We start from the raw sequence: 18,524 nt of genomic DNA on the forward strand, positions 1-18,524 counted from the left end.
GCTCTGATTCTTTTAGCCTGCTCACATGATGATGGCCCAAGCCATTTGCACAGCAAATCAAGTTGCTCTCTAGCAGAGAGCTTTAGATCTTCAGTGGAGCTGAGAAAAGACGCTTTCCAGGCCCAGTAGTTCTCTGGCTTATCATCAAACTTCAGCAGGCCTGAACTCATCAATTCACGTCGCATCAAGTACTTCCCTAGGTCAGCTGTTGCCGTTGGACAGGATGGGCTAGCATTGTACATGGGGAAATAATGTGTTTGATATGGCTGGGAAGGTTTGTATTCATTGCTGGTATGGTTAATATTGTGGTTTAATTCCCTTTTGATGTATGGTTTATTTTGTGCAGTGCTAGTATGCTGTTGTGAAGTCCAGGTGGCTTGTTCCTGGGACAAGTGATGTGGAGCTAACTCAACAAACTCATGGTCACTGACCTCACTTGATGGCATATCACCTTGATTCCTGCAGCTCTGAACACCATTGTCCATGATAGGCTGGCGCACTGGTGAAAGTGAGGTTATAGGTGGCTTCGCATCAAGGAGTGATGTTGTGAATAAGTTTAATGAATCAGCTGTTACACTCTGGTAGGACTGGAGACCTGGCTGTTGAACGGACATCTGTGCTGCAGCGTTTTCACCATATGGTTCGGCTGGGTTTTGAGGCAGAATTATTTTTCTTTGTCGAGGTAGGCTCATTCGATCATAATCTTCAGCAGCTGCCTCTAGTATTTCAGCTTCTGCCTGAGCGGCTGCGGCCGCCTTTTCCATTCTCAATTCATGCAAATTAGCTTGAATGATAGCTTGCTGCTTTAACATCTCTGCCTCCTGTTTGGCGAAGGCCAGTTCTGCACGCGTAGCTTCAGCTTTAGCTCGTGCTTTCAAGGCAAGGGAGCTAGCTACAGACAGTTTGCTGGTTCGTGAGCAGCTGGATACTTGTGATCGCGTTTCCAGATCCTCAAAATCCACATCTTCTTTGTTCTGTGTCATGATAATAGCTTGTGTCTGTTTTCTAATCATAGGTTGGAGGAGCGTTGACCGTTGGAAGAGTTGCCTTTTTACTATTCTGCCCCTGCTTGTGTGTGTGTGGCTACTAGCTCGGCAGATAGACAACAGTTTCTCAAGAAAAGCCGGATGCCGAAGTTCTCTTCAAAAGCTTTACTCAAGACTCACTGTAAAACTATAAAGCAGACATACAAAATATATCTTAGTTACCTTCGTTTCCTTAGTGCAATTGTGTAACACTGTACATTAATGGGAACCGAACTGTTAGCTTAAAGGCTAACGTCTATGGAAAAATCCATATATATGCTAGCGGTTAGCATTTACAGTTAACTGAAGGAATATATAACTTATTTTCGTTCCTTAACCAAGGTTTACATCAGACGTAATCTCAGTATAAAGTTATACAACAACTAAACACAATAATACTCACAGGCAAATGTTTTCCTGGTCATATAATGCAGAGAAAGAACTGTGACTGTTTCGTTCCTTCATACAACCCGAACTAACTACGGGAACACTGAAGGCTCAAATGAATGTTACTGCAACAAGTTCTGACCACTAGAGGTCCCCAATGTTTCCTTATGTTAATAACAGAACATCACACTACTTGTTTGGAAATGCATGTGTAACATTACAAATATGATAAAACAGCTTGTTATCACATCCAAACACTGTTTTGGAACAAAATATGAGTTTTCAGTTCATTCTTCAAAAGTTGCACTTTTGCCACAAGTTATGCTCAGAAACACTGTTTAGAGCTCTTACAACGCCAGCAAACGCTGTTTTGAACGCCTTAATACAAGACTTACCTACTTGTTAGGAAATGCATGTGTAACATTACAAACATGATAAAACAGCTTGTTATCACATCCAAACACTGTTTTAGAACAAAATATGAGTTTTCAGTTCATTCTTCAAAAGTTGCACTTTTGCTCCAAGTTATGCTCAGAAACACTGTTTAGAGCGCTTACAGCGCCAGCAAACGCTGTTTTGAACGCCTTAATACAAGACTTACTACTTGTTTGGAAATGCATGTGTAACATTACAAACATGATAAAACAGCTTGTTATCACATCTAAACACTGTTTTGGAACAAAATATGAGTTTTCAGTTCATTCTTCAAAAGTTGCACTTTTGCTCCAAGTTATGCTCAGAAACACTGTTTAGAGCGCTTACAGCGCCAGCAAACGCTGTTTTGAACGCCTTAATGCAAGCCTTACCTACTTGTTAGGAAATGCATGTGTAACATTACAAACATGATAAAACAGCTTGTTATCACATCCAAACACTGTTTTAGAACAAAATATGAGTTTTCAGTTCATTCTTCAAAAGTTGCACTTTTGCCACAAGTTATGCTCAGAAACACTGTTTAGAGCGCTTACAGCGCCAGCAAACGCTGTTTTGAACGCCTTAATACAAGACTTACCTACTTGTTAGGAAATGCATGTGTAACATTACAAACATGATAAAACAGCTTGTTATCACATCCAAACACTGTTTTAGAACAAAATATGAGTTTTCAGTTCATTCTTCAAAAGTTGCACTTTTGCCACAAGTTATGCTCAGAAACACTGTTTAGAGCGCTTACAGCGCCAGCAAACGCTGTTTTGAACGCCTTAATGCAAGCCTTACCTACTTGTTAGGAAATGCATGTGTAACATTACAAACATGACAAAACAGCTTGTTATCACATCCAAACACTGTTTTAGAACAAAATATGAGTTTTCAGTTCATTCTTCAAAAGTTGCACTTTTGCTCCAAGTTATGCTCAGAAACACTGTTTAGAGCGCTTACAGCGCCAGCAAACGCTGTTTTGAACGCCTTAATGCAAGACTTACTACTTGTTAGAAAATGGATGTGTAACATTACAAACATGATAAAACAGCTTGTTATCACATCCAAACACTGTTTTAGAACAAAATATGAGTTTTCAGTTCATTCTTCAAAAGTTGCACTTTTGCTCCAAGTTATGCTCAGAAACACTGTTTAGAGCGCTTACAGCGCCAGCAAACGCTGTTTTGAACGCCTTAATGCAAGACTTACTACTTGTTAGAAAATGGATGTGTAACATTACAAACATGATAAAACAGCTTGTTATCACATCCAAACACTGTTTTCATTAAAAATATGAGTTTTCTTTTCATTCTTGAAAAGTTGCACTTTTGCCCCAAGTTATGCTCAGAAACACTGTTTAGAGCTCTTACAACGCCAGCAAACGCTGTTTTGAACGCCTTAATGCCAGCCTTACTACTTGTATGGAAATGCATGTGTAACATTACAAACATGATAAAACAGCTTGTTATCACATCCAAACACTGTTTTAGAACAAAATATGAGTTTTCAGTTCATTCTTCAAAAGTTGCACTTTTGCTCCAAGTTATGCTCAGAAACACTGTTTAGAGCGCTTACAGCGCCAGCAAACGCTGTTTTGAACGCCTTAATACAAGACTTACTACTTGTTTGGAAATGCATGTGTAACATTACAAATATGATAAAACAGCTTGTTATCACATCCAAACACTGTTTTGGAACAAAATATGAGTTTTCAGTTCATTCTTCAAAAGTTGCACTTTTGCCACAAGTTATGCTCAGAAACACTGTTTAGAGCTCTTACAACGCCAGCAAACGCTGTTTTGAACGCCTTAATACAAGACTTACCTACTTGTTAGGAAATGCATGTGTAACATTACAAACATGATAAAACAGCTTGTTATCACATCCAAACACTGTTTTAGAACAAAATATGAGTTTTCAGTTCATTCTTCAAAAGTTGCACTTTTGCTCCAAGTTATGCTCAGAAACACTGTTTAGAGCGCTTACAGCGCCAGCAAACGCTGTTTTGAACGCCTTAATACAAGACTTACTACTTGTTTGGAAATGCATGTGTAACATTACAAACATGATAAAACAGCTTGTTATCACATCTAAACACTGTTTTGGAACAAAATATGAGTTTTCAGTTCATTCTTCAAAAGTTGCACTTTTGCTCCAAGTTATGCTCAGAAACACTGTTTAGAGCGCTTACAGCGCCAGCAAACGCTGTTTTGAACGCCTTAATGCAAGCCTTACCTACTTGTTAGGAAATGCATGTGTAACATTACAAACATGATAAAACAGCTTGTTATCACATCCAAACACTGTTTTAGAACAAAATATGAGTTTTCAGTTCATTCTTCAAAAGTTGCACTTTTGCCACAAGTTATGCTCAGAAACACTGTTTAGAGCGCTTACAGCGCCAGCAAACGCTGTTTTGAACGCCTTAATACAAGACTTACCTACTTGTTAGGAAATGCATGTGTAACATTACAAACATGATAAAACAGCTTGTTATCACATCCAAACACTGTTTTAGAACAAAATATGAGTTTTCAGTTCATTCTTCAAAAGTTGCACTTTTGCTCCAAGTTATGCTCAGAAACACTGTTTAGAGCGCTTACAGCGCCAGCAAACGCTGTTTTGAACGCCTTAATGCAAGACTTACTACTTGTTAGAAAATGGATGTGTAACATTACAAACATGATAAAACAGCTTGTTATCACATCCAAACACTGTTTTAGAACAAAATATGAGTTTTCAGTTCATTCTTCAAAAGTTGCACTTTTGCTCCAAGTTATGCTCAGAAACACTGTTTAGAGCGCTTACAGCGCCAGCAAACGCTGTTTTGAACGCCTTAATGCAAGACTTACTACTTGTTAGAAAATGGATGTGTAACATTACAAACATGATAAAACAGCTTGTTATCACATCCAAACACTGTTTTCATTAAAAATATGAGTTTTCTTTTCATTCTTGAAAAGTTGCACTTTTGCCCCAAGTTATGCTCAGAAACACTGTTTAGAGCTCTTACAACGCCAGCAAACGCTGTTTTGAACGCCTTAATGCCAGCCTTACTACTTGTATGGAAATGCATGTGTAACATTACAAACATGATAAAACAGCTTGTTATCACATCCAAACACTGTTTTAGAACAAAATATGAGTTTTCAGTTCATTCTTCAAAAGTTGCACTTTTGCTCCAAGTTATGCTCAGAAACACTGTTTAGAGCGCTTACAGCGCCAGCAAACGCTGTTTTGAACGCCTTAATACAAGACTTACTACTTGTTTGGAAATGCATGTGTAACATTACAAATATGATAAAACAGCTTGTTATCACATCCAAACACTGTTTTGGAACAAAATATGAGTTTTCAGTTCATTCTTCAAAAGTTGCACTTTTGCCACAAGTTATGCTCAGAAACACTGTTTAGAGCTCTTACAACGCCAGCAAACGCTGTTTTGAACGCCTTAATACAAGACTTACCTACTTGTTAGGAAATGCATGTGTAACATTACAAACATGATAAAACAGCTTGTTATCACATCCAAACACTGTTTTAGAACAAAATATGAGTTTTCAGTTCATTCTTCAAAAGTTGCACTTTTGCTCCAAGTTATGCTCAGAAACACTGTTTAGAGCGCTTACAGCGCCAGCAAACGCTGTTTTGAACGCCTTAATACAAGACTTACTACTTGTTTGGAAATGCATGTGTAACATTACAAACATGATAAAACAGCTTGTTATCACATCTAAACACTGTTTTGGAACAAAATATGAGTTTTCAGTTCATTCTTCAAAAGTTGCACTTTTGCTCCAAGTTATGCTCAGAAACACTGTTTAGAGCGCTTACAGCGCCAGCAAACGCTGTTTTGAACGCCTTAATGCAAGCCTTACCTACTTGTTAGGAAATGCATGTGTAACATTACAAACATGATAAAACAGCTTGTTATCACATCCAAACACTGTTTTAGAACAAAATATGAGTTTTCAGTTCATTCTTCAAAAGTTGCACTTTTGCCACAAGTTATGCTCAGAAACACTGTTTAGAGCGCTTACAGCGCCAGCAAACGCTGTTTTGAACGCCTTAAGGCAAGCCTTACCTACTTGTTAGGAAATGCATGTGTAACATTACAAACATGACAAAACAGCTTGTTATCACATCCAAACACTGTTTTAGAACAAAATATGAGTTTTCAGTTCATTCTTCAAAAGTTGCACTTTTTGCTCCAAGTTATGCTCAGAAACACTGTTTAGAGCGCTTACAGCGCCAGCAAACGCTGTTTTGAACGCCTTAATGCAAGACTTACTACTTGTTAGAAAATGGATGTGTAACATTACAAACATGATAAAACAGCTTGTTATCACACTCCAAACACTGTTTTCATTAAAAATATGAGTTTTCTTTTCATTCTTGAAAAGTTGCACTTTTGCCCCAAGTTATGCTCAGAAACACTGTTTAGAGCTCTTACAACGCCAGCAAACGCTGTTTTGAACGCCTTAATGCCAGCCTTACTACTTGTATGGAAATGCATGTGTAACATTACAAACATGATAAAACAGCTTATCCAAACACTGTTTTAGAACAAAATATGAGTTTTCAGTTCATTCTTCAAAATTTGCACTTTTGCTCCAAGTTATGCTCAGAAACACTGTTTAGAGCGCTTACAGCGCCAGCAAACGCTGTTTTGAACGCCTTAATACAAGACTTACTACTTGTTTGGAAATGCATGTGTAACATTACAAATATGATAAAACAGCTTTGTATCACATCCAAACACTGTTTTGGAACAAAATATGAGTTTTCAGTTCATTCTTCAAAAGTTGCACTTTTGCCACAAGTTATGCTCAGAAACACTGTTTAGAGCTCTTACAACGCCAGCAAACGCTGTTTTGAACGCCTTAATACAAGACTTACCTACTTGTTAGGAAATGCATGTGTAACATTACAAACATGATAAAACAGCTTGTTATCACATCCAAACACTGTTTTAGAACAAAATATGAGTTTTCAGTTCATTCTTCAAAGTTGCACTTTTGCTCCAAGTTATGCTCAGAAACACTGTTTAGAGCGCTTACAGCGCCAGCAAACGCTGTTTTGAACGCCTTAATACAAGACTTACTACTTGTTTGGAAATGCATGTGTAACATTACAAACATGATAAAACAGCTTGTTATCACATCTAAACACTGTTTTGGAACAAAATATGAGTTTTCAGTTCATTCTTCAAAAGTTGCACTTTTGCTCCAAGTTATGCTCAGAAACACTGTTTAGAGCGCTTACAGCGCCAGCAAACGCTGTTTTGAACGCCTTAATGCAAGCCTTACCTACTTGTTAGGAAATGCATGTGTAACATTACAAACATGATAAAACAGCTTGTTATCACATCCAACACTGTTTTAGAACAAAATATGAGTTTTCAGTTCATTCTTCAAAAGTTGCACTTTTGCCACAAGTTATGCTCAGAAACACTGTTTAGAGCGCTTACAGCGCCAGCAAACGCTGTTTTGAACGCCTTAATACAAGACTTACCTACTTGTTAGGAAATGCATGTGTAACATTACAAACATGATAAAACAGCTTGTTATCACATCCAAACACTGTTTTAGAACAAAATATGAGTTTTCAGTTCATTCTTCAAAAGTTGCACTTGTGCCACAAGTTATGCTCAGAAACACTGTTTAGAGCGCTTACAGCGCCAGCAAAACGCTGTTTTGAACGCCTTAATGCAAGCCTTACCTACTTGTTAGGAAATGCATGTGTAACATTACAAACATGACAAAACAGCTTGTTATCACATCCAAACACTGTTTTAGAACAAAATATGAGTTTTCAGTTCATTCTTCAAAGTTGCACTTTTGCTCCAAGTTATGCTCAGAAACACTGTTTAGAGCGCTTACAGCGCCAGCAAACGCTGTTTTGAACGCCTTAATGCAAGACTTACTACTTGTTAGAAAATGGATGTGTAACATTACAAACATGATAAAACAGCTTGTTATCACATCCAAACACTGTTTTCATTAAAATATGAGTTTTCTTTTCATTCTTGAAAAGTTGCACTTTTGCCCCAAGTTATGCTCAGAAACACTGTTTAGAGCTCTTACAACGCCAGCAAACGCTGTTTTGAACGCCTTAATGCCAGCCTTACTACTTGTATGGAAATGCATGTGTAACATTACAAACATGATAAAACAGCTTGTTATCACATCCAAACACTGTTTTAGAACAAAATATGAGTTTTCAGTTCATTCTTCAAAAGTTGCACTTTTGCTCCAAGTTATGCTCAGAAACACTGTTTAGAGTGCTGTACAGCGCCAGCAAACGCTGTTTTGAACGCCTTAATACAAGACTTACTACTTGTTTGGAAATGCATGTGTAACATTACAAATATGATAAAACAGCTTGTTATCACATCCAAACACTGTTTTGGAACAAAATATGAGTTTTCAGTTCATTCTTCAAAAGTTGCACTTTTGCCACAAGTTATGCTCAGAAACACTGTTTAGAGCTCTTACAACGCCAGCAAACGCTGTTTTGAACGCCTTAATACAAGACTTACCTACTTGTTAGGAAATGCATGTGTAACATTACAAACATGATAAAACAGCTTGTTATCACATCCAAACACTGTTTTAGAACAAAATATGAGTTTTCAGTTCATTCTTCAAAAGTTGCTCTTTTGCTCCAAGTTATGCTCAGAAACACTGTTTAGAGCGCTTACAGCGCCAGCAAACGCTGTTTTGAACGCCTTAATACAAGACTTACTACTTGTTTGGAAATGCATGTGTAACATTACAAACATGATAAAACAGCTTGTTATCACATCTAAACACTGTTTTGGAACAAAATATGAGTTTTCAGTTCATTCTTCAAAAGTTGCACTTTTGCTCCAAGTTTATGCTCAGAAACACTGTTTAGAGCGCTTACAGCGCCAGCAAACGCTGTTTTGAACGCCTTAATGCAAGCCTTACCTACTTGTTAGGAAATGCATGTGTAACATTACAAACATGATTAAAACAGCTTGTTATCACATCCAAACACTGTTTTAGAACAAAATATGAGTTTTCAGTTCATTCTTCAAAAGTTGCACTTTTGCCGACAAGTTATGCTCAGAAACACTGTTTAGAGCGCTTACAGCGCCAGCAAACGCTGTTTTGAACGCCTTAATACAAGACTTACCTACTTGTTAGGAAATGCATGTGTAACATTACAAACATGATAAAACAGCTTGTTATCACATCCAAACACTGTTTTAGAACAAAATATGAGTTTTCAGTTCATTCTTCAAAAGTTGCACTTTTGCTCCAAGTTATGCTCAGAAACACTGTTTAGAGCGCTTACAGCGCCAGCAAACGCTGTTTTGAACGCCTTAATGCAAGCCTTACCTACTTGTTAGGAAATGCATGTGTAACATTACAAACATGATAAAACAGCTTGTTATCACATCCAAACACTGTTTTAGAACAAAATATGAGTTTTCAGTTCATTCTTCAAAAGTTGCACTTTTGCTCCAAGTTATGCTCAGAAACACTGTTTAGAGCGCTTACAACGCCAGCAAACGCTGTTTTGAACGCCTTAATGCAAGACTTACTACTTGTTAGAAAATGGATGTGTAACATTACAAACATGATAAAACAGCTTGTTATCACATCCAAACACTGTTTTAGAACAAAATATGAGTTTTCAGTTCATTCTTCAAAAGTTGCACTTTTGCTCCAAGTTATGCTCAGAAACACTGTTTAGAGCGCTTTACAGCGCCAGCAAACGCTGTTTTGAACGCCTTAATGCAAGACTTACTACTTGTTAGAAAATGGATGTGTAACATTACAAACATGATAAAACAGCTTGTTATCACATCCAAACACTGTTTTCATTAAAAATATGAGTTTTCTTTTCATTCTTGAAAAGTTGCACTTTTGGCCCAGCCAAGTTATGCTCAGAAACACTGTTTAGAGCGCTTACAGCGCCAGCAAACGCTGTTTTGAACGCCTTAATACAAGACTTACTACTTGTTTGGAAATGCATGTGTAACATTACAAATATGATAAAACAGCTTGTTATCACATCCAAACACTGTTTTGGAACAAAATATGAGTTTTCAGTTCATTCTTCAAAAGTTTGCACTTTTGCCACAAGTTATGCTCAGAAACACTGTTTAGAGCTCTTACAACGCCAGCAAACGCTGTTTTGAACGCCTTAATACAAGACTTACCTACTTGTTAGGAAATGCATGTGTAACATTACAAACATGATAAAACAGCTTGTTATCACATCCAAACACTGTTTTAGAACAAAATATGAGTTTTCAGTTCATTCTTCAAAAGTTGCACTTTTGCTCCAAGTTATGCTCAGAAACACTGTTTAGAGCGCTTACAGCGCCAGCAAACGCTGTTTTGAACGCCTTAATACAAGACTTACTACTTGTTTGGAAATGCATGTGTAACATTACAAACATGATAAAACAGCTTGTTATCACATCTAAACACTGTTTTGGAACAAAATATGAGTTTTCAGTTCATTCTTCAAAAGTTGCACTTTTGCTCCAAGTTATGCTCAGAAACACTGTTTAGAGCGCTTACAGCGCCAGCAAACGCTGTTTTGAACGCCTTAATGCAAGCCTTACCTACTTGTTAGGAAATGCATGTGTAACATTACAAACATGATAAAACAGCTTGTTATCACATCCAAACACTGTTTTAGAACAAAATATGAGTTTTCAGTTCATTCTTCAAAAGTTGCACTTTTGCCACAAGTTATGCTCAGAAACACTGTTTAGAGCGCTTACAGCGCCAGCAAACGCTGTTTTGAACGCCCTTAAGGCAAGCCTTACCTACTTGTTAGGAAATGCATGTGTAACATTACAAACATGACAAAACAGCTTGTTATCACATCCAAACACTGTTTTAGAACAAAATATGAGTTTTCAGTTCATTCTTCAAAAGTTGCACTTTTGCTCCAAGTTATGCTCAGAAACACTGTTTAGAGCGCTTACAGCGCCAGCAAACGCTGTTTTGAACGCCTTAATGCAAGACTTACTACTTGTTAGAAAATGGATGTGTAACATTACAAACATGATAAAACAGCTTGTTATCACATCCAAACACTGTTTTCATTAAAAATATGAGTTTTTCTTTTCATTCTTGAAAAGTTGCACTTTTGCCCCAAGTTATGCTCAGAAACACTGTTTAGAGCTCTTACAACGCCAGCAAACGCTGTTTTGAACGCCTTAATGCCAGCCTTACTACTTGTATGGAAATGCATGTGTAACATTACAAACATGATAAAACAGCTTGTTATCACATCCAAACACTGTTTTAGAACAAAATATGAGTTTTCAGTTCATTCTTCAAAATTTGCACTTTTGCTCCAAGTTATGCTCAGAAACACTGTTTAGAGCGCTTACAGCGCCAGCAAACGCTGTTTTGAACGCCTTAATACAAGACTTACTACTTGTTGGAAATGCATGTGTAACATTACAAATATGATAAAACAGCTTGTTATCACATCCAAACACTGTTTTGGAACAAAATATGAGTTTTCAGTTCATTCTTCAAAAGTTGCACTTTTGCCACAAGTTATGCTCAGAAACACTGTTTAGAGCTCTTACAACGCCAGCAAACGCTGTTTGAACGCCTTAATACAAGACTTACCTACTTGTTAGGAAATGCATGTGTAACATTACAAACATGATAAAACAGCTTGTTATCACATCCAAACACTGTTTTAGAACAAAATATGAGTTTTCAGTTCATTCTTCAAAAGTTGCACTTTTGCTCCAAGTTATGCTCAGAAACACTGTTTAGAGCGCTTACAGCGCCAGCAAACGCTGTTTTGAACGCCTTAATACAAGACTTACTACTTGTTTGGAAATGCATGTGTAACATTACAAACATGATAAAACAGCTTGTTATCACATCTAAACACTGTTTTGGAACAAAATATGAGTTTTCAGTTCATTCTTCAAAAGTTGCACTTTTGCTCCAAGTTATGCTCAGAAACACTGTTTAGAGCGCTTACAGCGCCAGCAAACGCTGTTTTGAACGCCTTAATGCAAGCCTTACCTACTTGTTAGGAAATGCATGTGTAACATTACAAACATGATAAAACAGCTTGTTATCACATCCAAACACTGTTTTAGAACAAAAATATGAGTTTTCAGTTCATTCTTCAAAAGTTGCACTTTTGCCACAAGTTATGCTCAGAAACACTGTTTAGAGCGCTTACAGCGCCAGCAAACGCTGTTTTGAACGCCTTAATACAAGACTTACCTACTTGTTAGGAAATGCATGTGTAACATTACAAACATGATAAACAGCTTGTTATCACATCCAAACACTGTTTTAGAACAAAATATGAGTTTCAGTTCATTCTTCAAAAGTTGCACTTTTGCCACAAGTTATGCTCAGAAACACTGTTTAGAGCGCTTACAGCGCCAGCAACGCTGTTTTGAACGCCTTAATGCAAGCCTTACCTACTTGTTAGGAAATGCATGTGTAACATTATCAACATGACAAAACAGCTTGTTATCACATCCAAACACTGTTTTAGAACAAAATATGAGTTTTCAGTTCATTCTTCAAAAGTTGCACTTTTGCTCCAAGTTATGCTCAGAAACACTGTTAGAGCGCTTACAGCGCCAGCAAACGCTGTTTTGAACGCCTTAATGCAAGACTTACTACTTGTTAGAAAGATGGATGTGTAACATTACAAACATGATAAAACAGCTTGTTATCACATCCAAACACTGTTTTAGAACAAAATATGAGTTTCAGTTCATTCTTCAAAAGTTGCACTTTTGCTCCAAGTTATGCCTCAGAAACACTGTTTAGAGCGCTTACAGCGCCAGCAAACGCTGTTTTGAACGCCTTAATGCAAGACTTACTACTTGTTAGAAAATGGATGTGTAACATTACAAACATGATAAAACAGCTTGTTATCACATCCAAACACTGTTTTCATTAAAATATGAGTTTTCTTTTCATTCTTGAAAAGTTGCACTTTTGCCCCAAGTTATGCTCAGAAACACTGTTTAGAGCTCTTACAACCGCCAGCAAACGCTGTTTTGAACGCCTTAATGCCAGCCTTACTACTTGTATGGAAATGCATGTGTAACATTACAAACATGATAAAACAGCTTGTTATCACATCCAAACACTGTTTAGAACAAAATATGAGTTTTCAGTTCATTCTTCAAAAGTTGCACTTTTGCTCCAAGTTATGCTCAGAAACACTGTTTAGAGTGCTTACAGCGCCAGCAAACGCTGTTTTTGAACGCCTTAATACAAGACTTACTACTTGTTTGGAATGCATGTGTAACATTACAAATATGATAAAACAGCTTGTTATCACATCCAAACACTGTTTTGGAACAAAATATGAGTTTTCAGTTCATTCTTCAAAAGTTGCACTTTTGCCACAAGTTATGCTCAGAAACACTGTTTAGAGCTCTTACAACGCCAGCAAACGCTGTTTTGAACGCCTTAATACAAGACTTACCTACTTGTTAGGAAATGCATGTGTAACATTACAAACATGATAAAACAGCTTGTTATCACATCCAAACACTGTTTTAGAACAAAATATGAGTTTTCAGTTCATTCTTCAAAAGTTGCACTTTTGCTCCAAGTTATGCTCAGAAACACTGTTTAGAGCGCTTACAGCGCCAGCAAACGCTGTTTTGAACGCCTTAATACAAGACTTACTACTTGTTTGGAAATGCATGTGTAACATTACAAACATGATAAAACAGCTTGTTATCACATCTAAACACTGTTTTGGAACAAAATATGAGTTTTCAGTTCATTCTTCAAAAGTTGCACTTTTGCTCCAAGTTATGCTCAGAAACACTGTTTAGAGCGCTTACAGCGCCAGCAAACGCTGTTTTGAACGCCTTAATGCAAGCCTTACCTACTTGTTAGGAAATGCATGTGTAACATTACAAACATGATAAAACAGCTTGTTATCACATCCAAACACTGTTTTAGAACAAAATATGAGTTTTCAGTTCATTCTTCAAAAGTTGCACTTTTGCCACAAGTTATGCTCAGAAACACTGTTTAGAGCGCTTACAGCGCCAGCAAACGCTGTTTTGAACGCCTTAATACAAGACTTACCTACTTGTTAGGAAATGCATGTGTAACATTACAAACATGATAAAACAGCTTGTTATCACATCCAAACACTGTTTTAGAACAAAATATGAGTTTTCAGTTCATTCTTCAAAAGTTGCACTTTTGCTCCAAGTTATGCTCAGAAACACTGTTTAGAGCGCTTACAGCGCCAGCAAACGCTGTTTTGAACGCCTTAATGCAAGCCTTACCTACTTGTTAGGAAATGCATGTGTAACATTACAAACATGATAAAACAGCTTGTTATCACATCCAAACACTGTTTTAGAACAAAATATGAGTTTTCAGTTCATTCTTCAAAAGTTGCACTTTTGCTCCAAGTTATGCTCAGAAACACTGTTTAGAGCGCTTACAACGCCAGCAAACGCTGTTTTGAACGCCTTAATGCAAGACTTACTACTTGTTAGAAAATGGATGTGTAACATTACAAACATGATAAAACAGCTTGTTATCACATCCAAACACTGTTTTAGAACAAAATATGAGTTTTCAGTTCATTCTTCAAAAGTTGCACTTTTGCTCCAAGTTATGCTCAGAAACACTGTTTAGAGCGCTTACAGCGCCAGCAAACGCTGTTTTGAACGCCTTAATGCAAGACTTACTACTTGTTAGAAAATGGATGTGTAACATTACAAACATGATAAAACAGCTTGTTATCACATCCAAACACTGTTTTCATTAAAAATATGAGTTTTCTTTTCATTCTTGAAAAGTTGCACTTTTGCCCCAAGTTATGCTCAGAAACACTGTTTAGAGCTCTTACAACGCCAGCAAACGCTGTTTTGAACGCCTTAATGCCAGCCTTACTACTTGTATGGAAATGCATGTGTAACATTACAAACATGATAAAACAGCTTGTTATCACATCCAAACACTGTTTTAGAACAAAATATGAGTTTTCAGTTCATTCTTCAAAAGTTGCACTTTTGCTCCAAGTTATGCTCAGAAACACTGTTTAGAGCGCTTACAGCGCCAGCAAACGCTGTTTTGAACGCCTTAATACAAGACTTACTACTTGTTTGGAAATGCATGTGTAACATTACAAATATGATAAAACAGCTTGTTATCACATCCAAACACTGTTTTGGAACAAAATATGAGTTTTCAGTTCATTCTTCAAAAGTTGCACTTTTGCCACAAGTTATGCTCAGAAACACTGTTTAGAGCGCTTACAGCGCCAGCAAACGCTGTTTTGAACGCCTTAATGCAAGCCTTACCTACTTGTTAGGAAATGCATGTGTAACATTACAAACATGACAAAACAGCTTGTTATCACATCCAAACACTGTTTTAGAACAAAATATGAGTTTTCAGTTCATTCTTCAAAAGTTGCACTTTTGCTCCAAGTTATGCTCAGAAACACTGTTTAGAGCGCTTACAGCGCCAGCAAACGCTGTTTTGAACGCCTTAATGCAAGACTTACTACTTGTTAGAAAATGGATGTGTAACATTACAAACATGATAAAACAGCTTGTTATCACATCCAAACACTGTTTTAGAACAAAATATGAGTTTTCAGTTCATTCTTCAAAAGTTGCACTTTTGCTCCAAGTTATGCTCAGAAACACTGTTTAGAGCGCTTACAGCGCCAGCAAACGCTGTTTTGAACGCCTTAATGCAAGCCTTACCTACTTGTTAGGAAATGCATGTGTAACATTACAAACATGATAAAACAGCTTGTTATCACATCCAAACACTGTTTTAGAACAAAATATGAGTTTTCAGTTCATTCTTCAAAAGTTGCACTTTTGCCACAAGTTATGCTCAGAAACACTGTTTAGAGCGCTTACAGCGCCAGCAAACGCTGTTTTGAACGCCTTAATACAAGACTTACCTACTTGTTAGGAAATGCATGTGTAACATTACAAACATGATAAAACAGCTTGTTATCACATCCAAACACTGTTTTAGAACAAAATATGAGTTTTCAGTTCATTCTTCAAAAGTTGCACTTTTGCTCCAAGTTATGCTCAGAAACACTGTTTAGAGCGCTTACAGCGCCAGCAAACGCTGTTTTGAACGCCTTAATGCAAGCCTTACCTACTTGTTAGGAAATGCATGTGTAACATTACAAACATGATAAAACAGCTTGTTATCACATCCAAACACTGTTTTGGAACAAAATATGAGTTTTCAGTTCATTCTTCAAAAGTTGCACTTTTGCCACAAGTTATGCTCAGAAACACTGTTTAGAGCGCTTACAGCGCCAGCAAACGCTGTTTTGAACGCCTTAATGCAAGCCTTACCTACTTGTTAGGAAATGCATGTGTAACATTACAAACATGACAAAACAGCTTATCACATCCAAACACTGTTTTAGAACAAAATATGAGTTTTCAGTTCATTCTTCAAAAGTTGCACTTTTGCTCCAAGTTATGCTCAGAAACACTGTTTAGAGCGCTTACAGCGCCAGCAAACGCTGTTTTGAACGCCTTAATGCAAGACTTACTACTTGTTAGAAAATGGATGTGTAACATTACAAACATGATAAAACAGCTTGTTATCACATCCAAACACTGTTTTCATTAAAAATATGAGTTTTCTTTTCATTCTTGAAAAGTTGCACTTTTGCCCCAAGTTATGCTCAGAAACACTGTTTAGAGCTCTTACAACGCCAGCAAACGCTGTTTTGAACGCCTTAATGCCAGCCTTACTACTTGTATGGAAATGCATGTGTAACATTACAAACATGATAAAACAGCTTGTTATCACATCCAAACACTGTTTTAGAACAAAATATGAGTTTTCAGTTCATTCTTCAAAAGTTGCACTTTTGCTCCAAGTTATGCTCAGAAACACTGTTTAGAGCGCTTACAGCGCCAGCAAACGCTGTTTTGAACGCCTTAATACAAGACTTACTACTTGTTTGGAAATGCATGTGTAACATTACAAATATGATAAAACAGCTTGTTATCACATCCAAACACTGTTTTGGAACAAAATATGAGTTTTCAGTTCATTCTTCAAAAGTTGCACTTTTGCCACAAGTTATGCTCAGAAACACTGTTTAGAGCTCTTACAACGCCAGCAAACGCTGTTTTGAACGCCTTAATACAAGACTTACCTACTTGTTAGGAAATGCATGTGTAACATTACAAACATGATAAAACAGCTTGTTATCACATCCAAACACTGTTTTAGAACAAAATATGAGTTTTCAGTTCATTCTTCAAAAGTTGCACTTTTGCTCCAAGTTATGCTCAGAAACACTGTTTAGAGCGCTTACAGCGCCAGCAAACGCTGTTTTGAACGCCTTAATACAAGACTTACTACTTGTTTGGAAATGCATGTGTAACATTACAAACATGATAAAACAGCTTGTTATCACATCTAAACACTGTTTTGGAACAAAATATGAGTTTTCAGTTCATTCTTCAAAAGTTGCACTTTTGCTCCAAGTTATGCTCAGAAACACTGTTTAGAGCGCTTACAGCGCCAGCAAACGCTGTTTTGAACGCCTTAATGCAAGCCTTACCTACTTGTTAGGAAATGCATGTGTAACATTACAAACATGATAAAACAGCTTGTTATCACATCCAAACACTGTTTTAGAACAAAATATGAGTTTTCAGTTCATTCTTCAAAAGTTGCACTTTTGCCACAAGTTATGCTCAGAAACACTGTTTAGAGCGCTTACAGCGCCAGCAAACGCTGTTTTGAACGCCTTAATACAAGACTTACCTACTTGTTAGGAAATGCATGTGTAACATTACAAACATGATAAAACAACTTGTTATCACATCCAAACACTGTTTTAGAACAAAATATGAGTTTTCAGTTCATTCTTCAAAAGTTGCACTTTTGCCACAAGTTATGCTCAGAAACACTGTTTAGAGCGCTTACAGCGCCAGCAAACGCTGTTTTGAACGCCTTAATGCAAGCCTTACCTACTTGTTAGGAAATGCATGTGTAACATTACAAACATGACAAAACAGCTTGTTATCACATCCAAACACTGTTTTAGAACAAAATATGAGTTTTCAGTTCATTCTTCAAAAGTTGCACTTTTGCTCCAAGTTATGCTCAGAAACACTGTTTAGAGCGCTTACAGCGCCAGCAAACGCTGTTTTGAACGCCTTAATGCAAGACTTACTACTTGTTAGAAAATGGATGTGTAACATTACAAACATGATAAAACAGCTTGTTATCACATCCAAACACTGTTTTAGAACAAAATATGAGTTTTCAGTTCATTCTTCAAAAGTTGCACTTTTGCTCCAAGTTATGCTCAGAAACACTGTTTAGAGCGCTTACAGCGCCAGCAAACGCTGTTTTGAACGCCTTAATGCAAGACTTACTACTTGTTAGAAAATGGATGTGTAACATTACAAACATGATAAAACAGCTTGTTATCACATCCAAACACTGTTTTCATTAAAAATATGAGTTTTCTTTTCATTCTTGAAAAGTTGCACTTTTGCCCCAAGTTATGCTCAGAAACACTGTTTAGAGCTCTTACAACGCCAGCAAACGCTGTTTTGAACGCCTTAATGCGCCTTACTACTTGTATGGAAATGCATGTGTAACATTACAAACATGATAAAACAGCTTGTTATCACATCCAAACACTGTTTTAGAACAA

At 37.0% G+C, this 18,524-nt stretch overlaps 1 long non-coding RNA gene across 1 annotated transcript; it reads left to right on the forward strand.

Moving 5' to 3' along the window:
- Window positions 1–477: 477 nt before the first annotated feature.
- On the forward strand, window positions 478–1,601 carry LOC143504942 (uncharacterized). Its single transcript, XR_013127664.1, has 3 exons — window positions 478–508; window positions 586–682; window positions 1,016–1,601. It is a non-coding gene; the product is annotated as an uncharacterized LOC143504942 (long non-coding RNA).
- The last annotated feature ends 16,923 nt before the right edge of the window (window positions 1,602–18,524 follow it).

Source organism: Brachyhypopomus gauderio, unplaced genomic scaffold, assembly GCF_052324685.1.
Source record: "Brachyhypopomus gauderio isolate BG-103 unplaced genomic scaffold, BGAUD_0.2 sc344, whole genome shotgun sequence".
NCBI classification, from domain to species: Eukaryota; Metazoa; Chordata; class Actinopteri; order Gymnotiformes; family Hypopomidae; genus Brachyhypopomus; species Brachyhypopomus gauderio.